Below are 26,662 nucleotides of genomic sequence, written 5' to 3' on the forward strand. Positions count from 1 at the left end.
GAGTCCCTCTTTTTAAGACTTGGTTCCGACATCCAAGCCTTCTATCCTCAATAGGCTGTTTGTTGCTTTTCCTGCATCTCTCTCCCTCTTTCTTCCTACCCATCTCCACTCCTAATTCTCCATTCCCATTCTTTTTTATGCTGCAGCTTCACTGTGGACACAGACCACAGCATCAGGGAAGCTTTTGTAAGAATTTCTTAAACTTACTAAAAAGTAATAAACTCTTGCAGACATTATGAAGGAGGACTTTGGACAGAGATACCTAGCTGATTTCCTGGAACAATAGCTGGGGAATTATTTTTCAGCTCCAAGAGGATAATATTTTAAGTTGTTATATGTTTGCTGATCTTGGGGAGAGGGTTGGAACAATCCAGCGTGCACGGGAAGCTTGGGCTCTTGGCCCAGTCGGCTCAGAGTCTAAATATTTGAAGGATGAATACTTGAAAATGCATTTAAAGCATTTTATTTGTTTTTCCTGTAAGTCGCATTGTTAATGCGATACAATTCTGCCGCAGGACTCTGTCTGCGGGAGGTGTGAACCTCCTGGACAAGCCCAGGCTCAGGCTTCACCTTAGGCCTTGGTGTGAAGCCAGAGATGAGCATGTCTATTGGCTAATGTCCACGCCTGTGAAGTAGGTTATTATTACAATCACTCACCTTCAATGCCTGTGTTCTAAAGTCATCCTAAGGGTCTGACCCAACTCTGCACTGAAACCAGGAATGGAACTTCACACACACACACACACACACACACCATTTTCCAAATCAAATGCTGCAATGTTTATCTTCTTTTGTCAGTGCTTCAGCTTTGTTATTATTGCCAGCTTTCAACTCTACACTGATGATCATCTGTGGTCAGTTTTCCTCTCCTGCCTACCAGGCAACATACCTTTGGGCTGGTATATGCTTAGAGAATTCAAACTAATATGAATGCATTAGATTATGTAAAACGTAATTAGGAAAGTAAATTTGTTGTAAAAGCAGCCTATGTGTTTATATAACTTACAATTAATTATAAGCAACCGGGGGCTTTTCAATGTTCTTTAGACCCACAGATATATCCCAGGACCTCAATTATGTCAACTATTTGCCTATCTCAGTCAAATGATCTAGATAATTGCCAAATATCTACTTTGCTATGCTGTCAAGTCCCAAACTCTCATTGTCTCAGTGGAATGGAAGTGAGCATTGCCTTCAGTTCTGAAATTTGAAGTAGAAAGCGCCGGGGAGGGCGGAGGTAGAAAGTAGCATGGGTGTGCACCCGACCTGGTAATTGCCATGGTAAGGTGTCTTAGACAACATGATAATAACCCTCTCGATAGAACTGGGGATGTGGTGGCAACAGTAAAAATTATATTAAACTGGGCCCGATGCCCAGACTATCAGCCTCAGATAAACAAAATATAAGAGAAGCATTTCAAGAGGGGCTAACTTGTGAATCAAGGAAGCTAAAACAGGCCAGAGAGGTGCTCGCTTGAGGAGACAATGCTTTCACCTCCTTGAAAAAGCTGTGCCCAACCTAATTAAAATGCCCAATCTAACCATAATCTCCCTGGTGGCCCTTCACTCCACCCCTTTCCATTGTTAAGATGCTAATAGGGTCGCTTAGCTGAAAAATTATTAAACCGGAGACTATTTGAGCACACACGCATAATCCCTAGCCTAGTGAATTGGAGCGAAGATGCTAGTGATTTGTACAGCGATGGTGGTGTCTCCCTCAGCAATGATGTATGACATGGATTAGTGCAGAGCAGCCATCTGCTGTTGAGGAGGGTGATAGAATCTGTTTCACAGTGGCAGATGACTCCCCAGCGCTGGCCAGCTGGCTCAGAGTGCACGAAGTTGGACAGGGTAAGTGATGCCCCGGCGACCCTCTGGGGAAATAACTCTGGGACCTCTCCCTTAGGTGCCTGTATTTGTCCCTGCTGGCTTCATGCATACACATATGTCATAGAGCTGATATGATGCAATACATTTTAGAACATGGAGAAGAAGGAAGAAGCACATGCCCACCTTAAAGTTTAAAAGTTGCTGGTCTTGAGCATGAGATGTGCCCTTGAGTTTCACGGTAGCCTGGACAAAAAGAGGAAACCTGATAAATCATATAGCTCACATTATCTGGGAAGAGAAGCAAGTCAGTTTCTTAGAAGAAATAAAGTTTTTTCTGACTTTTTCACATTTAACTTGATAAAGAGGAGAAATTGAATTTCTCAGGGTGTGTATTAGAAAATGTCAAACTGCTAGAGTGCTTTTGGCCTATTTACAGGGAAAGGACCAGAACATGGATTCCCCAGTGACTAATGAGAAATAGATAGCACTCAGCAGTTCCCTAATAGGATTGTGATTTTTACCTTTTTCTCTTTGCATATCTGTATTTTCTAAAATTTCCACCATCTGGGACTTCCCTGGTGGTGCAGTGGTTTAAGAATCTGCCTGTGGGCTTCCCTGGTGGCACAGTGGTTGAGAATTTGCCTGTTAATGCAGGGGACACGGGTTCGAGCTCTGGTCTGGGAAGATCCCACATGCCACGGAGCAACTAAGCCTGCGAGCCACAACTACTGAGCCCATGTGCCACAACTACTGAAGCCCACACGTCTAGAGACCATGCTCCACGACAAGAGAAGCCACTTGCAGTGAGAAGCCTGCGCACCACAACGAAGATGCAATGCAGCCAAAAATTTAAAAAAACAAAAACAGAAACAAATAAAATTTCCACCATGAACATGCATGACACTGTCATATAAATGTGCTGGTTCTGGGTCTGCTTGGCCTGAGGTCCATTCCTTACTCTTCCTTCCCTGGCTGTGTATTCAGGAGGCTTGACCCCTCCAGGCCAATGTTCTCAGACCCCATGTCAGCCGGCTCCCAACTGGGTTTGGCCCATGGAGGCTCTAGTGGGAGTTTGGAGAACAGGAGGGAGGTTGAAGTTAGGGTATTTCTCCCTCTTTCTCAGCCCTGGGTGATATCTCTGGCAGCTGCTGCCTCTCTTCCTTGGTTCCATCTCTCACAGGAAACCTGCCATAGTTCCTGCTTCCTCTGGGTAATCCCAGGCCCAGGGCTTGGGTAGCATCACCTCCTCCCTTTGTCCCTCCAGCCTGGGAGTGGTGGCGACTTCCTGCTGTGGCTAGTCTCTGGATTGCCTCACCATCCCTTGTTTGGCTTTTAAGTTTCTTTCATCTCATTGCACTAAACTTCCTCTGTTTTAAATATTCAGAGTGGTTTCTGTCTTCCTGGTAGGGCCCTGACACAAAGAAACAAAAAATGTATTTGAAACAGAAATGAACGGGGCAAAAGAATTTAGAGGAACTTGAGCTGGAGAAGTAACTGAAGAAGCAAAAGACGATAGATCATGACAGCACACACAAAGCAAAGTCCGGGCTTGGTGCACACCAGCTGGAAAGGACTTCTGGTCACGTACGGGCCTTTTTAGGCACGTTTACACACATGAATTACAATTTTACTTAGAGTTGTCAGCTCCAGAAGTAAAGGATAAAAATATGTCAGTTATAGAGAAAAAACAAACAACCCTCCTCCCAACCCCCATAAGATTTGGAGTCCTATGTCGTTCAAGTCGCATAGAATTCAATTCCTGGCTTGTGGTGCTTTCTGTGGTTGACTCTGCAGGCTCCATTCCACCCCTCCCACATGGCATAGCAGCTGTGGGGTTTGGAGGGGACTGATCCAACCTCTAGCTTCTGGGTTGTGGTCTTGGTTGACATGGTCACTGGATCATGTACCCCAGGCCTCAGCCAATCAGTACCTGGCATTCCCCTGGCCACTGATGCAACAAAATGAAGCCAGGGTCTCATGTTTGATGATTGGAGAAAGAAAAGTTCTTTCTCCTTCTAGATAGTGTGGTGGGCCCTGAAACTGCTCCAGCATTTTGCTACTAAATGGAAAAAGAGACTGAGAATAGAGCTGACACAAAAAGAAGGGTAAATCCAAGACAATCAAAATAAAACAACTGGATTTCTGGTCAAACTGTGCCTGAAGTCCACCGCACCACTGAACTTCTTCTGTTCTAGAGTTTCTGTATTCTATTTACTGTTTAGCACATTTTGATTTGGATTTTCTGTTACTTGCAACCAAAACCATGCTAGCTGAGACACAGAAATGTTGTCTTATTGCCTGTGTGGCCTTGGGCCAGTCACTGAATCTTTCTGATCTTCAGTTTCCTCATCTATAAAATGGAACTATCAAGATGATTTATCTTAAGGAATTTTTGTGAGGATCAAATGAGGTAATAAATGAGAAGGAGCTTTGTAAATTGTAAGCAGTTATTTGAATCTTCTTATCACACATATAATTTATTTCAATTGTTAATGCAGTTTTATATCTCTCCTACATATAAAGAATTAATTTTATCAAGCATAAAATTCTGTAATAACTACTTCATTGCTGTATTGTGAGCGTTCATCAAGATTAATCAGTAATAGCCATATTTCACTCTGTGTAGCCCTAAATAATTTACTTTTGAAATCCCAGTTGACCTATGTAATCTTGAAAGGCTTTACCTCAAAACTCTCAACCAAGTGGACACGAGTTGAGTAACTCCTCTGCGTGACCAGGCATCACTCGCTTGTAAAACGTGTGGTTTTCATTGCCATCTGGAGCAGCCCGTGAAAAGTGGGTGTGCAGCATTCCTCTCACGGTGTGAAAGTTCGGGCACATCCAAAAAGGGCCAGCTGGTCAGCTCTGCCCTTGCATTTTCTTGGAGTTGTTGCCCTGAGGCTGTTTGGTAGCCTGAGAGAGTGGCTTAGGCATGAATCTTTGAAAGGGCTGCAAAACTAAGAGCGCCCAGGGGAACAACACATAGTGTTTAGGTGTTTGTAATAACAAAATATTAAGGGTAATTAATTTATCAAACCTAATTAGATAAGGTGTCTAACATTTAGGGCAATGAAAATAAAAGTACACAAGAAGTATGCTTTATGTTTTTCTTCCAATAATTGGCATATCTTAGGACAGGACCTGGGGTGACCTTGCTGACTACGGCGGGTCAGGGCAGACAGAGACTGACTGGGACTAAGAACTCAACCCTCCCGTGGGGCTGGGACAAGCCCAGAGGACAAGACCTGCAAGTTCAGCCTTGATTTTTCTCACCAAGCGCTGTCGATTCTACCTCCCAACCAGACTTCCCATCTCCCCCTTCTCTGTCTGCCTTGACACTGAATTGGGTCAGGTCCTCATTACATGTCACCTGGGCTAGCCTCTCTGCGCCCAGCCTCCACTCCCTCACATTGCCCTCAACCCACCTCGATGCATCCTCCACCCTGCTATAAGAATCATCTTTTAAAATTACGCTATGCTGCCCCACCCCCTTCCTCCCTTAAAACTTTTCACTGGCTCCCTATGGCTGATCCTATGAAGCCCAAAACCCTTAGCACGACAAGACCTTGTGGGATCTGACTTCTCTTAACAACCAACCCAGCTTCTCTCCCACCTCCCTTTCCCCCCCTCCCCAAGTTCCTTCCGAATCAAATCAGAATCCTGGGACGTAGCTCTTCAAGGCCAGTGGTTATCACAGTTTGACCGTCATACAAATTACTTGGGTTTGTTTAAAATACAATTTCCTGAGCTGCATCCTCGCAAGATTATGATCCAAGGGGCCGCATCTGGGAATCTGAAATTTCATAAGAACTTTGGCAAAGTCAGGTGCAGGTGGTCCTCAGACTGTCTCTGGAGAAACACTGTATGATAACACTTATCACATTGTAGTCCACGTTTTTCTTTTCACATCTGTCTCCAACTGAAAGCAAAGAAAGAAAGTCAGATTTCCAAATTACACCCCAGAGTCACTGAATGAGAGTCTGGATGTGTGGAGGGGATTTCAGAGCTCTTTATACCAAGAGTTATGAAATTTTATCATCATGGATCCATGCATGAGGTTTGTTCCCCCCCTTATTCACCCTGCTTGTTACCCAGTGGGATATTTTTATTTAAAGAATAACATTTTTTCAGCTTAGAAAAAATAACTTCTACTATTATTTCTTTGCTTATCTCTTCACCTCCGTCTCTCTGGTCTCTGTCTATAACTTCTATTAGATGGATATTGGAATTTCTGGGTCTAATTTCTAATGTCTCCAACTTTTTCATATTTACATTTCTTTTTCCTTTAGTATGGTGTTCTGGAACAACTTTCCAGCATACTTTGCTGCCTAAGTGCTGTACTCTGATGTGTTCTTTCTGTTATTCAGCACATCTACTGAGATTTTCATTTTTATTTTGATTATTGTATTATTCATTTCTAAGATCTATAAATGCTATTGTCACAACAGCCTTTTCTTGCTTAGGAAATGTCATAGCATCCTTAATTCTCTAGACTATTTCATGTACAGTACTTCTTTCAAAGTTTTTTTCTGTTTATTTTATTTACTCTGTTTCTTTGGATGTTGGTTCTTAGATTTGTTTAGTTTGTTTTTCCTTTCATGATGTTGATTTTCCTTACATATTTGGTGATTCTGGATTGTGTACTCATCTCTGTACTTGATAATCTTTGTTTTTCCTAAGTCAGGGCCCACACACCATGGTCCATGGGCCAAATTTGCCTGCTGCCTATTTTGAAAATACAGTTCTTTTGGAACATAGACACACTCATTCATTTATGAATAATCAATGGCTGCTTTTGTGCCATGATGGCAGCACTGAGTAGCCCTCAAAGACTAGAATATTGATTATCAGACCCCTTACGGAAAAACTATGCTGGATCTGGCCTTCTCTATAAGAACTACAGCTCAGAGAGAAACATAGTAAGCAATGGTTGGTTAATTGATCCATCAACTAAAGCAGAATGTGAGTTATTCTATAAGACAAAACACAGTTTTTTCACAGATAAGTGGCATAAAAATGTAGAAAAAAAAAAGAAGAAATTCATGTGGATTAAAAGATATTTAACAGAAATATCAGCCCAAAGCAATGTGTAACACTTGCTTGGATCCTAATTTAAACAGGATCCGAATTTAAATTTTATTTTTTTATAAAGTAAAATTTTGAAACAATGGGAGAAACTCAAACATGATCCAGTGTCTCTGAATTTTACTGATGCGAGACAAACCACCCTACCACTTGGTGGCATGAAACAACCACAGTGTTTCCATGGTCACAGGGTCTGTGGGTCAGGGCACAGTGGAGATGTCTGGAGTCTCAGCTGGGAAGACTTGAAAGGCCAGGCTCAGCTGAGAGTGTTGATTGGACACCTACCTGTGGCCCCTCAGGTGGCTGGATTCTGAGAGGGACCATCTTGAGATGGAGCTCTGGAGAGTAAGTAGTGTAAGAGGACCAGGCAGAAGTGAGGAGACTTCCCTTTCTAACTTTGCCTTCAGAGTCAGGCAGCTTCTCACGTCTACCCTTCCAGTGAATGGCCAAGGCCAGTGCTGAGTCAAGAGGAGGGGATGGAGACTTCACCTCCTGTTGGCAAACTCACCTGAAAGCATTTTTGGAAAATGCAATCTGCCACAACCGGCTATTAGATGATGTTAATAAAAAATTATTGTCATTGTTTTCTTGTAGTGTTTTCATGGATTTGTTTTTTAAAAAGTCCTTTATGTGTTAGAGAGTCACACTAAGTATTTATGAGTGAGACGATATGATATTTGGTATTTGCTTTAAAATGCTCCAAGAAAAAAATAATAAAGGTAGCAGTGGTAGTGGCATAGAGAAAACGAGAATGACCGAATGCTAGCTGTTGTTGAAGCTGGGTAGTGTATACTGGTTGTTTGTAATATTCTCTTTAATTTTGTATATGTTTGAAAAGTTCTTATATTAAAAAAAAAAAAGAAAAGAAAAAGTCTTGTTGCCTGTTTATGAATGTTCTTTCTACCTCCTGCAGTTGTGGGTGAGTCAGAGCCTTGGTGCTGAGTGGGGAGCATCTCCCAAGTTTAGGGGCTCCCTGTTCTTTCTGGGTGTTACCAATGCCGTGAGGCATTTCCCTCCCTCTTTCTGCTAAGGGCTTATGCTCACTGTTCTAGCCTGAGGCAAACACACTACCATCTACTTCTTGGCACTATTTGGTGGAGGAGAGGGACCTCCCAGATTAGTGACCAGGATTGGGTTGTTACAATTCCCCATGGCTGCCCCACTTCTCCCTCCTTTTCCTCCTGTCTGTTCCCTCTGTGTCTGGAGTGCACCAGGGGCCACTTCTACACGTGCACCAGTCTCCCAGGAACATGACTTTTGGTGTAATTTGCTTTGTCAATTTGGTCTTCTCTGCTTTCTCTATTTCAAGGATTACTTAAAATTTCTGATCTGACGATAGCATGTTGTTTGTAGTGTTATTATGGATCTGACATTACCTCCTTCCACTGCCAACCCTCCCCCAGCAACAAATATCTCACTTTTCTGTCATTTTTAGAGATGTTGATTGGAATGGAAAACTATTCATAAGCACTCAGTTGGCCATTTTGATTCCATACCTCCAAGTTTTTTCACTGCATTATAACCAAACAATCTATATACAATTTTGCACCTTGTGGGTTTTTGAAAACCCACATTAGAACTTAAATATTTTCCATTTTATTAAAAACTACTTGCAATCAGAATTACTCATGGTCACATAATATCATACCTTAAATGTATCCTGGTAATTTGTAATTTCTGAACATTTAATTTAGAGCATTTTCAACTTTTTGATGTTAAGCATATTGAGTGGGATAAATATCTTTGTTTCAATATTTAGTCTCAATTTTATTTCCTTAATGTAGGTTCTAAAGCTACACGTAATATTTACAGTGAAAGAGCATGATCTATAAAATGATTATTGATACGTTGCCAAATTCATCTTCAAAGAATATCTGTTCACTTATGGTTTTCCTCCTCATCCCCAGCATGTAGGATTATCCATTTCATCTGTCATTAATTATTAGAATGGTTTTAACCTTGATTAAGATTAAATGCTTGATAAGCATTAGGTGATATCTCATTCTCTCATGCTCTCCTATTATCTTTCCAAATGAACTTCAGAATAATTTTACTAAATAAAAATAAAAAGAGAGAGGAAGGGAGGTAGAGTGGGAAGAAGGCAAGGAGGGAGAGAGAGAGAGAAGGAAAGAAAAAGAAAGCTAAAGAATTCTCATTAAGATTTTTATTGGGTTAAAAAAAATCCTGTGGTGCTTAAAAATTTCATACATAATACATGAATGCACACTTCTTTAAGAAATAAAATCAGAAATATATGGAGGGATAAAAATTTAAAATCTCTTTTTATTTCCATTCTCCTCTCCTCTCTCAATTGCTCTTTCCTCCAGAGATAAAAATGTTTAGTGCATATCATATCAGGCTTAAAAAATCCTTATGAATTTATATTTATACGTGCTGACATGTATAACTTTTGTTAGATTGATTTTTTTGTTTCTTTTTAAATTCTTGCTGTGGAAATTATGCATACTACGTCTGTTCTTCTAATAATTATTCTTAAAAATCTAGTACACTTATTATTTCCGCAATGTCTAGAATTAAAGCATAGTTGTGTCCTTTCTGAATAATAAGGCAAATGTCTTAGGAAGTTCTTTCTTCCCCCTTCTCTCCATTTCCTACCATAAGGAAATCATTTGTGGTTTTTTTTTGTGTGTGTGTGTGTGTGTGGTACGCGGGCCTCTCAGTGCTGTGGCCTCTCCCGTTGTGGAGCACAGGCTCCAGACGCGCAGGCTCAGCGGCCACGGCTCACGGGCCCAGCCGCTCCGCGGCATGTGGGATCTTCCCGGACCGGGGCACGAGCCCGCGTGCCCTACATCGGCAGGCAGACTCTCAACCACTGTGCCACCAGGGAAGCCCCATCTGGGGTTTTAATTCCAGATTTTATTAATGTATTTACATTGTGTATCATAACTACTTATATTTAAGTACCCATATTTCTACACAAGGGTTTTTTGTGCCCTATTTTTTTTCTTCCTTAAGAGTTTTATTTTTTTCTGAAATATGTTCTCAAGTAATTCTTTCAAAAAGGAGCTGAACATGATATATTTTGATGTTCAAGAAAATATTTTGTCCTCCCATTTGAATGCTGGCTGATGGAGTATATAATTTTAGATTAAAAATTCTTTTGTCTGAGAATTTTGAGGATTTGCTCTATTATCTTTCATCATCCAGTGTTGTCGATAAGAAGGCTATTGCCAGTCAAATTTTCCATTGTTGTTTAAAACAAGTGACTTCTCCCTCTCTGTAATCTTTCTGGCTTTATTTTCATGGTGTAAAGCATGACTCTGAGAGTGAGTGCCTCCTTACGTGTCTGCCCTAGGCCCAGCCCTGAAGCTAGGCACTGCATGTATGTTCTCGAGAAATAACAGAAAACAAGGTAGACATGGTCTCTGTCTGCATGGAGAATATATTTGAGGGTTGGTGCTAAGAAAGACAAGACTTTACACAAATGAATAAACAAAGTAATTAATGTGAAAAGAAGGAAAGGAACATGTTGCTATAAATGAGAACAATGGCTTGGGTGTGTAGCTCCGTAAGATGAGGTAACATTTAGGAACATACACAATTTTAAAAAAAATTGTGATTAATGGACCTTTTTTAAAAAACTTTACTTATTTTTGGCTGCGTTGGGTCTTCATTGCTGTGTGTGGGCTTTCTCTAGTTGCAGCGAGCGGGGCTACTCTTTGTTGTGGTGCGCGGGCTTCTCTGTGCGGTGGCTTCTCTTGTTGTGGGGCAGGGGCTCTAGGTGTGCAGGCTTCCGTAGATGTGGTATGTGGGCTCAGTAGTTGTGGCTCACAAGCTCTAGAACACAGGCTCAGTAGATGTAATGCGTGGGCTAATTTGCTCTATGGCATGTGGTATCTTCCTGGACCAGGGCTTGAACCCACATCTCCTGCATTGGCAGGCAGATTCTTAACCGCTGAGCCACAAGGGAAGTCCCTGATGGGCCTTTCTAATTTGAAGACTTGTGACTGTCTTCAGCTCTGGGAATTTTCATCTCTTTTTCAAAAACTTTCCAGTTTTGCTATCATATGCCTTTATTTATTCTGTTTAGGACTTTGTTGGCTGTCCTTTTGTGACTACAATAGAATATCTATTAGGATTTTTCACTCTACGCTCTGTATCTCACCTTCTGTTTTCCATCTTCAACCTTTTTCTTCTCCATGCTACACTCTGGACATTTTATTCTTATATATCTTTTGGTTCACTAATTCTTTACAGCTTTGTCTAATCTGCTGTTAAAGCTGTCCTGAGTTAAGAACCTGAGTTCTTCATTTTGACCATTGTATTTTCAGTTCTAGAATTTCTATTTGATTGCTCTTCAAATCTTCAGTGTCACTTTTATAGTTTACAGATCCTTGCCAACATTTTAAAGCTTTTTGTAAATCTCCTTGAACATAGTAAGCATTGTTGTGTTAGAGTCTATGCCATATCTATTAGAATCTGGAGTATCTCTGGGTTTGTTTCTGTTGTCTGTTATTTCTGTTGGTTCTTGCTCAAGATGTTTCATCCTTTTTGTGTGTCTAGTTATTCTTAATTGTGTCCTAAACATCTTATTTTTAAAACTTGTAGAAATAATTTGAGGCCTGAGATGATATTATCTTTATCATGAGACATGTTTTCATGGTTTCTGCATCCCACGAGTGTATTAGCCGTCTGGGATCACCTTAATCCAAGTATGCATTGACTGACATTTTTTAGCCTCTAGATGTTATAAAACTGGGCTGCAGTCTGTGTGAGGGCTTATTTGCTTCCAGTTTACCTTGATACTTAAGGTGCAGGTCTTCAGGGTCCCACTTCAAAGTAAGGGGAGAGGATATATTTTATCAGAGAACTGGGCTGACCTTGTTCTTTGATTGTTTTTTACTCCTCATCCCAGAGAGGCTGTCAATAGTGGACACATCCTCTAAGCCTTTTCCTCCAGATTGGCAAGTGTCCCCTCCATAAAAGCAGTGTGAGTGCCAGACTCACTTCCCTGGCTTCATTTCTTTTCCCAGATCTTGTTCCTTAAAGTAGAAGTCTCTCTTTCTCTCTCTCTGGTAAACTGAAAGAAGCTCTTCTTTACCAAAAGGAGAATAAAATCTCTCTATTAAACCTCTGTATGAAATGAGAACTCCCCCTGCATCTTAAGCAAGGGTTTCCAAACTGGCTGATTAAGAAAAGCACTTGAGGAGCTTTTAAAATGGCCCAACCCTGGGATGTGTGTACTTCAGTGAGTGAAGACTTTCCCAGGATCTGTGACCACAAATGATTTTAAGGTAATTTCTAGATCCCCAGTGTCCATAGGTACTTTTTCCTCAGAAACCACCTGTGCTTAGATACTCCCTTTCACAGAGACCTTTTCCTACTAACAGCTACCTGGGTGGACACTGAAACTGATCAGAGTACACAGCCTTTCTGGCTTTAGTAGTTTTAATATGTCCATGTAACTGAATTAAGGACAATCAGAATACTACCTGGGATTTTTTTTTCAAGGGCCATCAGAAAAGATATGTACCTTCCACTGTGGTTACTATGGTGGGAGGACCTGAGTCTGGCATTGCTGGTGGCCATCTTGCTTTCTCTATAGGAAACCTGTTTAAGAGAAGAAGAAAGGAAGAGAGAAACAGATTTCTGACAATACAATGAAACTTAGGAATCTTGTGCTGGACACCAGTTTCATCCCTGGACTCCACAATTAAGTGAGGCAGTACATCCCATTTTTTCTGCTTCAGCTAATTTGAGTTGGGTTTGTATCACTGGCAACAGTAAATGCTCTGTCTCTCCATTCTAGAGAGACTGGTGTGACTAGGCAGGTTGCCAAGACAAGAACTTGGGTCAAGGTGAAGAAGGAGATATTTAGCTGGGATACCTGGGACATCTGGCCTGATATGACCAGAAGCACAATATTGAACTGGAAAGATACAAAATACAGTCAGTGCATAGACCCACCATCTCTGTCTTGTACTCATAAAAGACATCACCAATCAATCACAGCATTCTTTCCTACCAAGTCAGGACAAGTAATTGCAATCTTACTTTTAACACTGAGTGCCAGGCAACCACTATTATTGATTTGAATTTGTGTGTACTTCCAATCCTGGATTTAATGCCTGAAGACTGAGATGCATTTGTCCAAGAACTGGGCTTGAACTTGGGATTTCTTCCTTGCGGATGCTTTCAGAGTATGCCTGGTCAATTATTATTATTAAAATATTATGAATATGAATAATGATAAATTATTGAGCTTTCTTTTTATATTTTTAAAATATTCTGCATGTAACTGTAAATCTGGTTCCTGAATCCATATCTTTCCACTGGTATCTTTGTTTCTTTTAGTTGTTCCAGAGTAGTGATATTTTCGGTTGGTTTTGAGTGTTGTCAAGCACTGCTTTTTGGAGTTGTCTCTCTGTCATTTACAGAGAAAGCCCATGAGATCTTGAAGCTGTCACAATGGTATATCACGCGGCAGTTACAGATCCTCCTTCTGCAGTTGCACAATGCTTCCTTTTGCTAACCACCTTAACTTCTTGCCCTTATCAGTCTGAAAATCAATGATAATTGTCTATTATGTAGATTTTCATTTAATCTTTTATGTTTAAGTTCAACCATTTCCCCATAACCAAACAAACAGATTCAATTGCAATTGCTAAGAGCATTTGTAACAGAGTTCCATGGGCTTTAGCAACAAGTCAGGACAGCCAAATATCATTCAAACCTCTACCTATTTCTAACCCTTCTTAAAATCTATTACATATTACAGAAGAAATGTCAATTGTGTTATTGTAGAAATAGTAGCTGTTTTGTCTCAGGATTCTAACTGACCCACAGATTAAATTTAAGATGTCTTAGGACAAATATAAAATTCATCCAATGCTCTAAAAAATGATGGTATATCAGAAAGATCACCATAAAATGTCCAATGATAGGGTTGAAAGTGCATTCACTTTGGCTAATTATAGTAGTTGCTATGACTCATCATCATCAACCTCAGTTTTTTTTTTTTTTTTTTTTTCGGTACTCGTGCCTCTCACTGTTGTGGCCTCTCCCGTTGCGGAGCACAGGCTCTGGATGCGCAGGCTCAGCAGCCATGGCTCACGGGCCCAGCCGCTCCATGGCATGTGGGATTTTCCCGGACCAGGGCACTAACCTGTGTCCCCTGCATTGGCAGGCGGACTCTCAACCACTGCGCCACCAGGGAAGCCCAACCTCAGTTTTAATAGCTAACATTTATTTATTTACTCATGCCAGATACTGTACCAGGGCTTTATTTGCATTATTACATTTAATCCTCACATAAGAAGTATGTACTTTTACTCTCCCTATTTTACAAATGGGGTGCCCGAGATATGGAGAGATTGGGTAACTTCCCAGTGTTACAACTATTAATAAATTAATGTAGATCTGTATTCAAACCTAAAATAGTATGAGTCTGGAGTCTGTGAATGAAACATGACTCTGAAGACTTGCATATATATTCATTAGGGTCAGACACAAGTAACAGAAAAACTCAAAATAACAGCAGGTTAGTTTATCCATTTTCCTTGTGTTTAACGGGCCTGGAGAGAGTCAGTCCAGAGCTGGTAAGGCATTCCATGGTGGGGACTCAGGCTTATCTTTTTGCTCTGCCAATGTGTGGCTTCTATTCCTGAAATCACCTTATGGATCAAAGTGGCTGCTGGAGCACCAGTCATCACATCTGCATTCTAGAAAGTAGAAATTCACACACCAGTTGTATTTCATGCTTTTGCTTTGAAGTTAGTCATAAGGTCACACTTAGCTTCAAGGAAATCTAGGAAATGTAGTTTCCATCCTGGGCAGCCATGTGTCCAGCTAAAACTCAGGAAGAGTTTTACATGGGGAGTAGCTTAAATAACAGTTTTTGCTAATGTCATATTTTCAGCTGCTTCCCCATAATTCGTATGAATATAAGAATTTTATATTTTTGCATCCAAAAATATTCAGATTATTTAAAAAAATGAACTCAGAAAACTTCATTAAAATGTTGCTTATTATTATACATTCAGACATTTCACAAAACAAATTAGTGCTCCAAATCTAACATGACATAAAGCAAAAGTTTGACATTATCATTTGTCTACTACACAGGGAGGGGTCAGTCCTGCCTTTAATACTAACATGAGAAGGGTTTCTGCTATTGAGGAATATATACATTTAAAAAAATTTTATTGAAGTATAGTCGATTTACACAGTTGTGTTAGTTTCTGGTGTGTAGTAAAGTGATTCATATTCTTTCTATAATGTTTTATTACAGGATATTGAATATAGTTCCCTGTGCTATACAGTAGAACCTTGTTGTTTATCTATTTTATATATAGTAGTTTGTATCTGCTAATCCCAAGCTCCTAATTTATCCCTTCCCCACCCCCTTTCCCCTTTGGTAACCATAAGTTTGTTTTCTATGTCTGTGAGTCTATTTCTGTTTTGTAAATAAGTTCATTTGTATCATATTTTAGATTCCACAGATAAGTGATATCATATGATATTTGTCTTTCTGATTTACTTAACTTAGTACGATAATCTCTAGTTGCATCCATGCTGCTGCAAATGGCATTATTTCATTCTTTCTTTATGGCTGAGTAGTATTCCATTGTATATATATACCACATCTTTACCCATTCATCTGTCAATGGACATTTAGATTGCTTCCATGTATTTTTTTCGAATTAGAGTTTTTTCTGGATATATGCCCAGGAGTGGGATTTGGATTGTATGGCAACTCTATTTTGAGTTTTTTAAGGAACCTCCATACTGTTCTCCATAGTGGCTGCATCAATTTACATTCCCACCTATGGAGTAGGAGGGTTCCCCTTTCTATTTTTTGGCTGCGTCACACGGCACACGGGATTTTCTCTGACCAGGGATTGAACCTGTGCCCCTGCATTGGGAGCACAGAGTCTTAACTACTGGATTGCCAGGGAAGTCCCTCCTTTTTATGTTGAAGAATATTTTAACAGGCATGCTTTCAGGCTTTCTCTGTTATTATTACTTTTTTTCCTGCTTAACCATTGATTAGAAGCCACGAGAGAAAAATGTTCCTAGTTGCTCACTCTTTCCTTTATACTGTGCCAAAATCTGAGCTGGAATGTGTATTTCTGTGAACATTCATTCATTCAATAAATAATTACAGATACTGTGCTGGGCATCTCATTAGCAGCACTAATACTAGTTTAATTTTGTGCTCTTGTTTACTTGTCAAAGATTTTACATGCCTGCCATCTGCTTTGATCCACGTATCTGGGAATATAAACGTACATAATCACAGAAGTCCTGGAGCAATGATCAAACTTTTTTTCACTTGACAAAGTACTTATTAAGTTCTCACTATTCTCAACAGTGCTTAGACATGCAGAGAGGAAATCCAATAAATGACACCTCTTCACAATGCCCGAATTCAGAACTAATTCAGAGACAAAGTAAGGGAATAGGGCAGATGAGGATGAAAATGTCATCTTTATGACTGATAAAGCCTATGTTAGCGTGACACTGCTGGGCTTCCTAATATTGGACCCTCGAGCTCAGTGGGCTTTACACCCAGTCTCAGGCAATGCTAATGGCCATAGGCAGTCAACACAGGACCTTGTAAAACCTGTGGGACTAGGGAACAATAGACTCGACTGAGACTTGCTCTACCTCCTAGAGGAAGGCTGAGGTTATACCATGGGATGTACCTCCTCCTGAAGGAGACATCAGGAGTGAACAATAAACTTCCCCCATCTGTCTCTGCCCCACAGCGATCAACTCAGAACCATCAGGAAGAGCCCCAGGATCTACAGAGGAACTGTTTTCTGTCTCTCTAGCTTTCCCCTTCACCATCCTCCATCTCCTCTGATGGAGGCAGAGGCTTCCTAGAGGCTGAAGTCCCCTCTTTTGGCCTCCAGGTACATCAGCTCCGTGGCTATCTCTGTTGGTCAGCTGACCAATCCCCTTCTACCATCTTTCTCCCTGGTCATCTTTCATTGAGAGGTGTCCACAGGACATTTTTGGTTTGGGATACTGAGATGCAGGTGGAAGTTCTTGGGGAAGCCGCTGTTCCTAATCTACAAGGCAGGGCCGTTCGAAAAGAGAAACATTTTTTGGCCTTTCATTCTTCCTTCATCTTCCTGCCTGGAATGTGAAGATGGGGTCCAGAGGAACAATGAGAAAACTTCTCATAAAAGGATGAAGAAAGACCCCCTGCTAAGAACGTGGAGCAGAGCTGGAAAGCACTTGGATCCCTGATGACACCGTGGAATGCCTTCATACGATCTGGACCAGTTATCTCAAAGATCCCCAAATGATGTGTGACCCACACTGTGTGCTACGGTCTGAATGTTTGTGTCCCCCCAAAATTCATATGTTGAATCCTAATTCCCCAAGGTGATAGTATTAAGAGGTGTGGCTTTGGGAGGTGATTGAGTCATGAGGGCAGAACCCTCATGAATGGGATTAGTGCCCTTATAAAAAAGGCCTAGAGAAACCTTCAAGATGGCAGAAGAGTAAGACTTGGAGATCACCTTCCTCCCCACAAATACATCAGAAATACAACTACATGTGGAACAACTACAGAACACCTACTGAATGCTGTCAGAAGACCTGAGACTTTCCAAAAGGCAAGAAACTCCCCACATACCTGGGTAGGGCAAAAGAAAAAACAGAGACAAAAGAATAGGGACTGGGGCTTCCCTGGTGGTGCAGTGGTTGAGAGTCCGCCTGCCAATGCAGGAGATATGAGTTCGTGGCCCGATTCAGGAAGATCCCACATGCCGCGGAGGGGCTGAGCCCGTGAGCCATGGCCGCTGAGCCTGCGCGTCTGGAGCCTGTGCTCCACAACGGGAGAGGCCACAGCAGTGAGAGGCCTGCGTACCGCAAAAAAAAAAAAAAAAAAAAAAAAAAAAAAAAGTATAGGGACGGAGCCTGCACCAGTGGGAGGGAGCTGTGAAGGAGGAAAGGTTTCCACACACTAGAAACCCCTTCACTGGTGGAGACGGGGGTGGCGGCGGGGGGAAGCTTTGGAGCCACGGAGGAGAGCGCAGCAACAGGGGTGCGGAGGGCAAAGTGGAGAGATTCCCGCTCAGAGGAACGGTGCTGACTGGCATGCACCAGCCCGAGAGGCTTGTCTGCTCACCCACCGGGACAGGTAGGGGCTGGGAGGTGAGGCTCAGGCTTCGGTCGGATCCCAGGGAAAGGTCTGGAGTTGGCGTGAACACAGCCTGAAGGGGGCTAGTGTGCCATGGCTAGCCGGGAGGGAGTCCGGGAAAAAGTCTTGACACGCTGAAGAGGCAAGAGACCATTGTTTCGGGGTGTGAGAGGGGATTCACAGCACCGCCTAAACGAGCTCCACAGACGGGCACAAGCCACGGCTATCAGCGTGGACCCCAGAGACGGGCATGAGACGCTAAGGCTGCTGCTGCCGCCACCAAGAAGCCTGTGTGTGAGCACAGGTCACTGTCCGCATCTCCCCTCCCGAGAGCCTGTGCAGCCCACCACCGCCAGGGTCCCGGGATCCAGGGACAACTTCCCTGGGAGAACGCAAGGCGCGCCTCAGGCTGGTGCAACGTCACGCTGGCCTCTGCCGCTGCAGGCTCACCCTGCATCCGTACCCCTCCCTGCCCCCGGCCTGAGTGAGCCACAGCCCCCGAATCAGCTGCTCTTTTAACCCTGTCCTGTCTGAGCGAAGAGCAGATGCCCTCAGGCGACCTACACGCAGAGGCGGGGCCAAATCCAAAGCTGAACCCCCGGAGCTGTGCGAACAAAGAGCAAGGGAAATCTCTCCCAGCAGCCTCAGGAGCAGCGGATTAAATCTCCTCAATCAACTTGATGTACCCTGCATCTGTGGAACACCTGAATAGACAACGAATCATCCCAAATTGAGGAGGTGGACTTTGGGAGCAATGATATATATATTTTTTCCTTTTCCTCTTTTTGGGAGTGTGTATGTGTATGCTTCTGTGTGTGATTTTGTCTGTATAGCTTTGCTTTACGATTTGTCCTAGGGTTCTGTTTTTTTTTTTTTTTTTTAAGTATAGTTTTTAGTGCTTGTTATCATTGGTGGATTTGTTTTTTGGTTTGGTTGTTCTCTTCTTTCTTTTTTAAATTATTTAAAAAATTTTATTTTCAATAATTATTTTTTATTTTAATAACTTTATTTTATTTTATTTTTTTCTTTCTTTCTTTCTTTTTTTCTCCCTTTCCTTCTGAGCCATGTGGCTGATGGGGTCTTGGTGCTCTGGCCAGTTGTCAGGCCTGTGCCTCTAAGGTGGGAGAGCCAAGTTCAGGACATTAGTCCACCAGAGACCACCCAGCTCCATGTAATAACAAACAGCAAAAGCTCTCCCAAAGATCTCCATCTCAATGCTAAGGCCCACCTCCACCCAACGACCAGCAAGCTCCAGTCCTGGACACCCTACGCCAAACAACTAGCAAGACAGGAACACAACCCCACCCATTAGCAGAGAGGCTGCCTAAAATAAAAACAAGATCACAGACACCCTAAAACACACCACTGGACACAGTCCTGCCCAACAGAAAAACAAGATCCAGCCTTATCCACCAGAACACTGGCATCAGTCCCCTCCACCAGGAAGCCTACACAACCCACTGAACCAACCTTAGCCACTGGGGGCAGACACCAAAAACAATGGGAACTACGAACATGCAGCCTGCTAAAAGGAGACCCCAAACACAGTAAGTTAAGCAAAATGAGAAGACAGAGAAACACACAGCAGATGAAGTAGCAAGGTAAAAACCCATCAGACCAAACAAATGAAGAGGAAATAGGCAGTCTACCTGAAAAAGAATTCAGAGTAATGATAGTCAAGATGATAAAAAGTCTTGGAAATAGAATGGAGAAAATACAAGAAACGTTTAACAAGGACCTAAAAGAACTAAAGAGCAAACAAACAATGATGAACCACACAATAAATGAAATTAAAAATTCTCTAGAAGGAATCAATAGCAAAATAACTGAGGCAGAAGAACGGATAAGTGACCTGGAAGATAAAATAGTGGAAATAACTGCTGCACAGCAGAGTAAAGAAAAAACAATGAAAAGAATTGAGGACAGTCTCAGAGACCTCTGAGACAAGATTAAACTCACCAACATTTGAATTATAGGGGTCCCAGAAGAAGAGAAAAAGAAAAGGACTGAGAAAATATTTGAAGAGATTACAGTTGAAAACGTTGCTAATATGGGAAAGGAAATAGTTAATCAAGTCCAGGAAGCACAGAGAGTCTAATACAGGATAAATCCAAGGAGAAACATGCCAAGACACATATTAATCAAACTATCAAAAATTAAATACAAAGAAAACATATTAAAAGCAGCAAGGGAAAAACAACAAATAACATACAAGGGAATCCCCATAAGGTTAACAGATGATCTTTCAGCAGAAACTCAGCAAGCCAGAAGGGAGTGGCAGGACATATTTAAAGTGATGAAATGGAAAAACCTACAACCAAGATTACTCTACCCAACAAGGATCTCATTCAGATTTGACGAAGAAATGAAAACCTTTGCAGACAAGCAAAACTAAGAGAATTCAGCATCACCAAGCCAGATTTACAACAAATGCTAAATGAACAACAAATGCTAAATGCTTCTCTAGGAACAAGAGAAGGAAAAGACCTACAATAATAAACCCAAAACAATTAGGAAAATGGTAATAGGAACATACATATCTATAATTACCTTAAATGTAAATGGATTAAACGCTCCAACCAAAGACATAGACTGGCTGAATGGATACAAAAACAAGACCTATATATATGCTGTCTACAAGAGACCCACTTCAGACCTAGGGACACATACGGACTGAAAGTGAGGGGATGGAAAAATATGTTCCATGCAAATGGAAATCAAAAGAAAGCTGGAGTAGCAATTCTCATATCAGACAAAATAGACTTTAAAATAAAGACTATTACAAGAGACAAAGAAGGACACTACATAATGATCAAGGGATCAATCCAAGAAGAAGATATAACAATTGTAAATATTTATGAACCCAACATAGGAGCACCTCAATACCTAAGGCAAATGTTAACAGCCATAAAAGGGGAAATCGACAGTAACACTATCATATTAGGGGACTTTAACACCCCACGTTCACCAATGGACAGATCATCAATAATGAAAATAAATAAGGAAACACAAGCTTTAAATGATACATTAAACAAGATGGACTTAGTTGATATTTATAGGACATTCCATCCAAAAACAACAGAATACACTTTCTTCTCAAGTGGTCATGGAACATTCTTCAAGATAGATCATATCTTGGGTCACAAATCAAGCCTTGGTAAACTTAAGAAAATTGAAATCATATCAAGTATCTGTTCCGACCACAATGCTATGAGACTAGATATCAATTACAGAAAAAATCTGTAAAAAATAGAAACACATAGAAGTTAAACAATACACTACTAAATAACCAAGAGATCACTGAGGAAATCAAAAAGGAAATCAAATAATACCTAGAAACAAATGACAATGAAAACACGATGACCCAAAACCTATCGGATGCAGCAAAAGCAGTTCTAAGAGGGAAGTTTATAGCAGTACAATCCTACCTCAAGAAACAAGAAACATCTCAAATAAACAACCTAACCTTACACCTAAAGCAATTAGAGAAAGAAGAACAAAAACCCCCCTAAGATAGCAGAAGGAAAGAAATCATAAAGATCAGATCAGAAATAAATGAAAGAGAAATGAAAGAAACGAGCAAAGATCAAAAAAACTAAAAGCTGGTTCTTTGAGAAGATAAACAAAATTGATAAACCACTAGCCAGACTCATCAAGAATAAAAGGGCGAAGACTCAAATCAATAGAGTTAGAAATGAAAAAGGAGAAGTAACAACTGACACTGCAGAAATACATAGGATCATGAGAGATTACTACAAGCAACTCTATGCCAATAAAATGGACAACCTGGAAGAAATGGACAAATTCTTAGAAATGCACAACCTGCCAAGACTGAACCAGGAAGAAATAGAAAATATAAACAGACCAATCACAAGCACTGAAATTAAGACTGTGATTAAAAACAAACAAACAAAAGCCCAGCACCAGATGTCTTCACAGGCGAATTCTATCACACATTTAGAGAAGAGTTAACACCTATCCTTCTGAAACACTTCCAAAATATAGCAGAGTTGGGAACACTCCCAAACTCATTCTATAAGGCCACCATCACCATGATACCAAAACCAGACAAAGATGTCACAAAGAAAGAAAACTACAGGCCAATATTACGGATGAACATAGACACAAAAATCCTCAACAAAATACTAGCAAACAGAATCCAACAGCACATTAAAAGGATCATACACCAAGATCATCATCCCGGGGATGCAAGGATTCTTCAATATATGCAAATCAATCAATGTGATACACCATATTAACAAATTGAAGGAAAACAACCATATGATCATCTCAATAGATGCAGAAAAAGCTTTCAACAAAATTCAACAACCATTTATGATAAAAACTCTCCAGAAAGTAGGCATAAAGGGAACTTACCTCAACATAATAAAGGCCATATATGACAAACTCAGAGTCAACATCGTTCTCAATGGTGAAAAACTGAAACCATTTCCACTAAAATCAGGAACAAGACAAGGTTGTCCACTCTCAGCACTATTATTCAACATAGTTTTGGAAGTTTTAGCTACAACAATCAGAGAAGAAAAAGAAATAAAAGGAATCCAAATCAGAAAAGAAGAAGTAAAGTTGTCACTGTTTGTAGATGACATGATACTCTACATAGAGGATCCTAAAGACACTGCTAGAAAACTACTGGAGCTAATGAATGAATTTGGTAAAGTAGCAGGATACAAAAGTAATGCACAGAAATCTCTTGCATTCCTATACACTAATGATGAAAAATATGAAACAGAAATTAAGGAAACACTCCCAATTATCATTGCAGCAAAAAGAATAAAATAGCTAGGAATAAACCCACCTATGGAGACAAAAGACCTGTATGCAGAAAACTATAAGACACTGATGAAAGACATTAAAGACGATACTAACAGATGGATAGATATACCATGTTCTTGGATTGGAAGAATCAACATTGTGAAAATGACTATACTACCCAAAGCAATCTACAGATTCAGTGCAATCCCTATGAAACTATCAATGGCATTTTTCACAGAACTAGAACAAAAAATTTCACAATTCGTATGGAAACACAAAAGACCCTGAATAGCCAAAGCAATCTTGAGAAAGAAAAAAGGAGCTAGAGGAATCAGGCTCCCTGACTTCAAACTATATGCAAACCTACAGTAATCAAGACAGTAATGGTACTGGCACAAAAACAGACATATAGATCAATGGAACAGTATAGAAAGCCCAGAGATAAACCCATGCACATATGGTCACCTTATTTTTGATAAAAGAGGCAGGAATATACAATGGAGGAAAGAGAGCCTCTTCAATAAGTGGTGCTGGGAAAATTGGACAGCTACATTAAAAAGAATGAAATTAGAACAATCCCTAACTCCATACACAAAAATAAACTAAATGGATTAAAGACCTAAATGTAAGGCCAGACACTATAAACGTCTTTGAGGAAAACATAGGGAGAACACTCTATGACATAAATCACAGCAAAATCCTTTTTGACTCACCTCCTAGAGAAATGGAAATAAAAACAAAAATAAACAAATGGGACATAATGAAACTTAAAAGGTTTTACATAGCAAAGGAAACCATAAACAAGACGAAAAGACAACCCTCAGAATGGGAGAAAATATTTGCGAATGAAGCAACTGACAAAGGATTAATCTCTAAAATTTACAAGCAGCTCAGGCAGCTCAATATCAAAAGACAAACAACCCAATCCAAAAATGGGCAGAAGACCAAAGTAGACATTTCTGCAAAGAAGGTACACAGATTGCCAACAAACACATGAAATGATGCTCAACATCACTAATCATTAGAGAAATGCAAATCAAAACTACCATGAGGGATCATCTCACACCAGTTAGAATGGGCATCATCAGAAAATCTACAAACAAATGCTGGAGAGGGTGTGGAGAAAAGGGAACCCTCTTGCACTGTTGGTGGGAATGTAAATTGATACAGCCACTATGGAGAACAGTATGGAGGTTTCTTAAAAAACTAAAAATAGAGCTACCATATGATCCAGTAATCCCACTACTGGGCATAGACCCTGAGAAAACCATAATTCAAAAAGAGTCATGTACCAAAATGTTCCTTGCAGCTCTGTTTACAATAGCCAGGACATGGAACCAACGTAAGTGTCCATTGACAGATGAATGGATACAGAAGATGTGGAACATATATACAGTGGAATATTACTCAGCCATAAAAAGAAATGAAACTGAGTTATTTGTAGTGAGGTGGATGGACCTAGAGTCTGTCATACAGAGTGAAGTAAGTCAGAAAGAGAAAAACAAATACCATATGCTAACACATATATATGGAATCTAAAACAAAACAAAAAGGTTCTGAAAAACCTAAGGGCAGGACAGGAATAAAGATGCAGACGTAGAGAATGGACTTGAGGACACGGGGGGAGGGGAAGGGTAAGCTGGGACAAAGTGAGAAAGGGGCATGGACTTATATATACTACGAAATGTAAAATAGCTAGTGGGAAGCAGCCGCCTAGCACAGGGAGATCAGCTCAGTGCTTTGTGACCACCTAGAGGGGTGGGATAGGGAGGGTGGGAGGGAGATGCAAGAGAGAGGGGATATGGGGATATATGTATAATGTATAACTGATTCACTTTGTTATAAAGCAGATATAACTAACACACCATTGTAAAGCAATTATACTCCAGGAAAGATATTTTAAAAAAAACAAACAAAAAAATACCTGGAGAGCTCTCTTGCCCCTTCCACCACGTGGACATTGCAAAAAGACAGCCATCTATGAACCAGGAAGCTTTCTCTCACCGGTCTCTAAATCTTGGGGTTTCCAGCCTCCAGAACTGTGAGAAATAAGTTTCTGCTCAGTCTATAGTATTCTGTCATAGCAGCTCAAATGAACTAAGACACTGTGTATCAGAAACTTAGCAATCCTGAACTTTGGTTATCAGGAGCTATACTTAATTTTTAAAATATTCTTTTGGAGACACGTATTTAACTGGACATGTCCTGACATTTAAAGCAAATCAATGCTTTTGGAATTAAATATTCTTTAACTATATATATATATATTTTAACATCTTTATTGGCATATAATTGCTTTACAATGGTATGTTAGTTTCTGCTTTATAACAAAGTGAATCAGCTATATGTACACATATATCCCCATATCTCCTCCCTCTTGCGTCTCTCTCCCACCCTCCCTATCTAACTTTATTTTTTTAAGTATGTATTTATACAGTTTAAATGTCAAATTGGGTTGGGGATGCATAGGCTGGAAGACTGAGAACAATGAAGAAAGGGCCTCTACATCCAGCACCTCAATATTCCTAATGTCCAAGCTAGAGGGGAACTTGGGGAACTTTTGGTCTATAGGGTCTCGGACTATTTTACCAGGGTCCTTGGACTTCCCTGGTGGTGCTTCTGGGGCTGCCTTGGGGGGATGAGAGGAAGCTGAGGAGATGGGCTCCAGCCCTGACCCAGGTTAACCAGAACATCTCTGTTAACCAGAACATCTCCACTTTCATCTGTGCTCTCCACTGGGATTCCTTATAAAATTAATTCAGGAGAAAAAGGTGGAGAAGGTTTATGTTGTCAAACCCAGTTTAAAATTACTCGTATAGTCAAAATTAAGTTTAAAAACCACTTATTTTCCCCAACATCCTTATTTTATAAATAAGGAAGCTGACACCCAGCAAAGTTCAAATGACTTGATCAAGTGGCAGACTACAACTGAGTTCCCCCATACCCTCCCTTCCTGTTACCAATATATTATTATTCCTGAATTAATGCTCAGTTTCCACAGATTATGAAAGGGGGAGTTTCCTCCAAAAACGTTAATCCCTGCAAGGGTGGATTTCTTTGGAACAGCTCCACATGCAGGAACCTCACACGAGGAAAGCCTTAGGGTTGTAAACCCTTGTCACAGAGGGGAAGGACTTAATGCAACTGAAAATCCCAGAGGTAGATGGACTTTAGGTTTGGTTTGATCAGGGCTCTCATCCTGTAAGCTCTGCTCTCTTCCATGGGTTAAATTCAGTCTGATTCCCCATGTGATAGTTGTCTGAGGGGACAAGCATGAGAATCCTGAAATCATGAATTAATCCCAGTCTTTGCTCTGACTGGCCCATCTATGAACCAGTAACTGTAGCAAGCTGACAATTACCTTGCATTGTTGGTATCTGGCGTCCAGTGTTCTCTTGATCATGCTTGTGCTATTCACAGTTTAAAAGTATCTCTTTAATTCAATTATCTTCTATGTTCTAGAGATAAATTTCCTTATTTTTTTCCATTCCTCTTCTTCTGCTAAAGCATTACCTGAGGGTTTTTTTTTTTTTCCCCAGTGTCTTGTGATTTAGAGTTCCATATTGTGTCCCTTTAGTGCCGGCTTCATTTTTGACATTGTCCAACCTGAAAATCAGGATGGAATTGCTCAGCTTTTGCAGCTTTCTCTATTAAAGTGATCTGGAGAGTGGTCTGTTCATCTTTCCTAACTGATGGGGTTGAGTTTATATTCCCTGTGCAGCATTTCATGAGTTATCTTCTCTTTGGAGAGGACTGTGGCATGTGAGGCTGGGAGAAACATGGCAAGCACCATAGTGAGCTGAGGTTGTTCAGGAAAACTCATGTGCCCAGATCTCTCGAGCTTCAAACACTGTG

At 40.7% G+C, this 26,662-nt stretch overlaps 1 long non-coding RNA gene across 2 annotated transcripts in view; it reads left to right on the forward strand.

The window, feature by feature from the left end:
* The window catches only part of LOC136794388 (uncharacterized), a 117,809-nt gene that overhangs the window by 75,281 nt on the left and 15,866 nt on the right, over positions 1-26,662 (forward strand). Inside the window, exon 4 of one of the 2 annotated variants that reach the window (XR_010841080.1) lies at positions 16,647-16,729. The exons of the other annotated variant lie outside the window; for it this stretch is intronic. This is a non-coding gene — a long non-coding RNA (uncharacterized lncRNA). Of the gene's footprint in view, positions 1-16,646; positions 16,730-26,662 lie in introns of those variants that run through there. 2 annotated transcript variants of the gene reach the window in all.

The sequence above is a fragment of the Kogia breviceps genome, chromosome 6 (assembly GCF_026419965.1).
Source record: "Kogia breviceps isolate mKogBre1 chromosome 6, mKogBre1 haplotype 1, whole genome shotgun sequence".
NCBI classification, from domain to species: Eukaryota; Metazoa; Chordata; class Mammalia; order Artiodactyla; family Physeteridae; genus Kogia; species Kogia breviceps.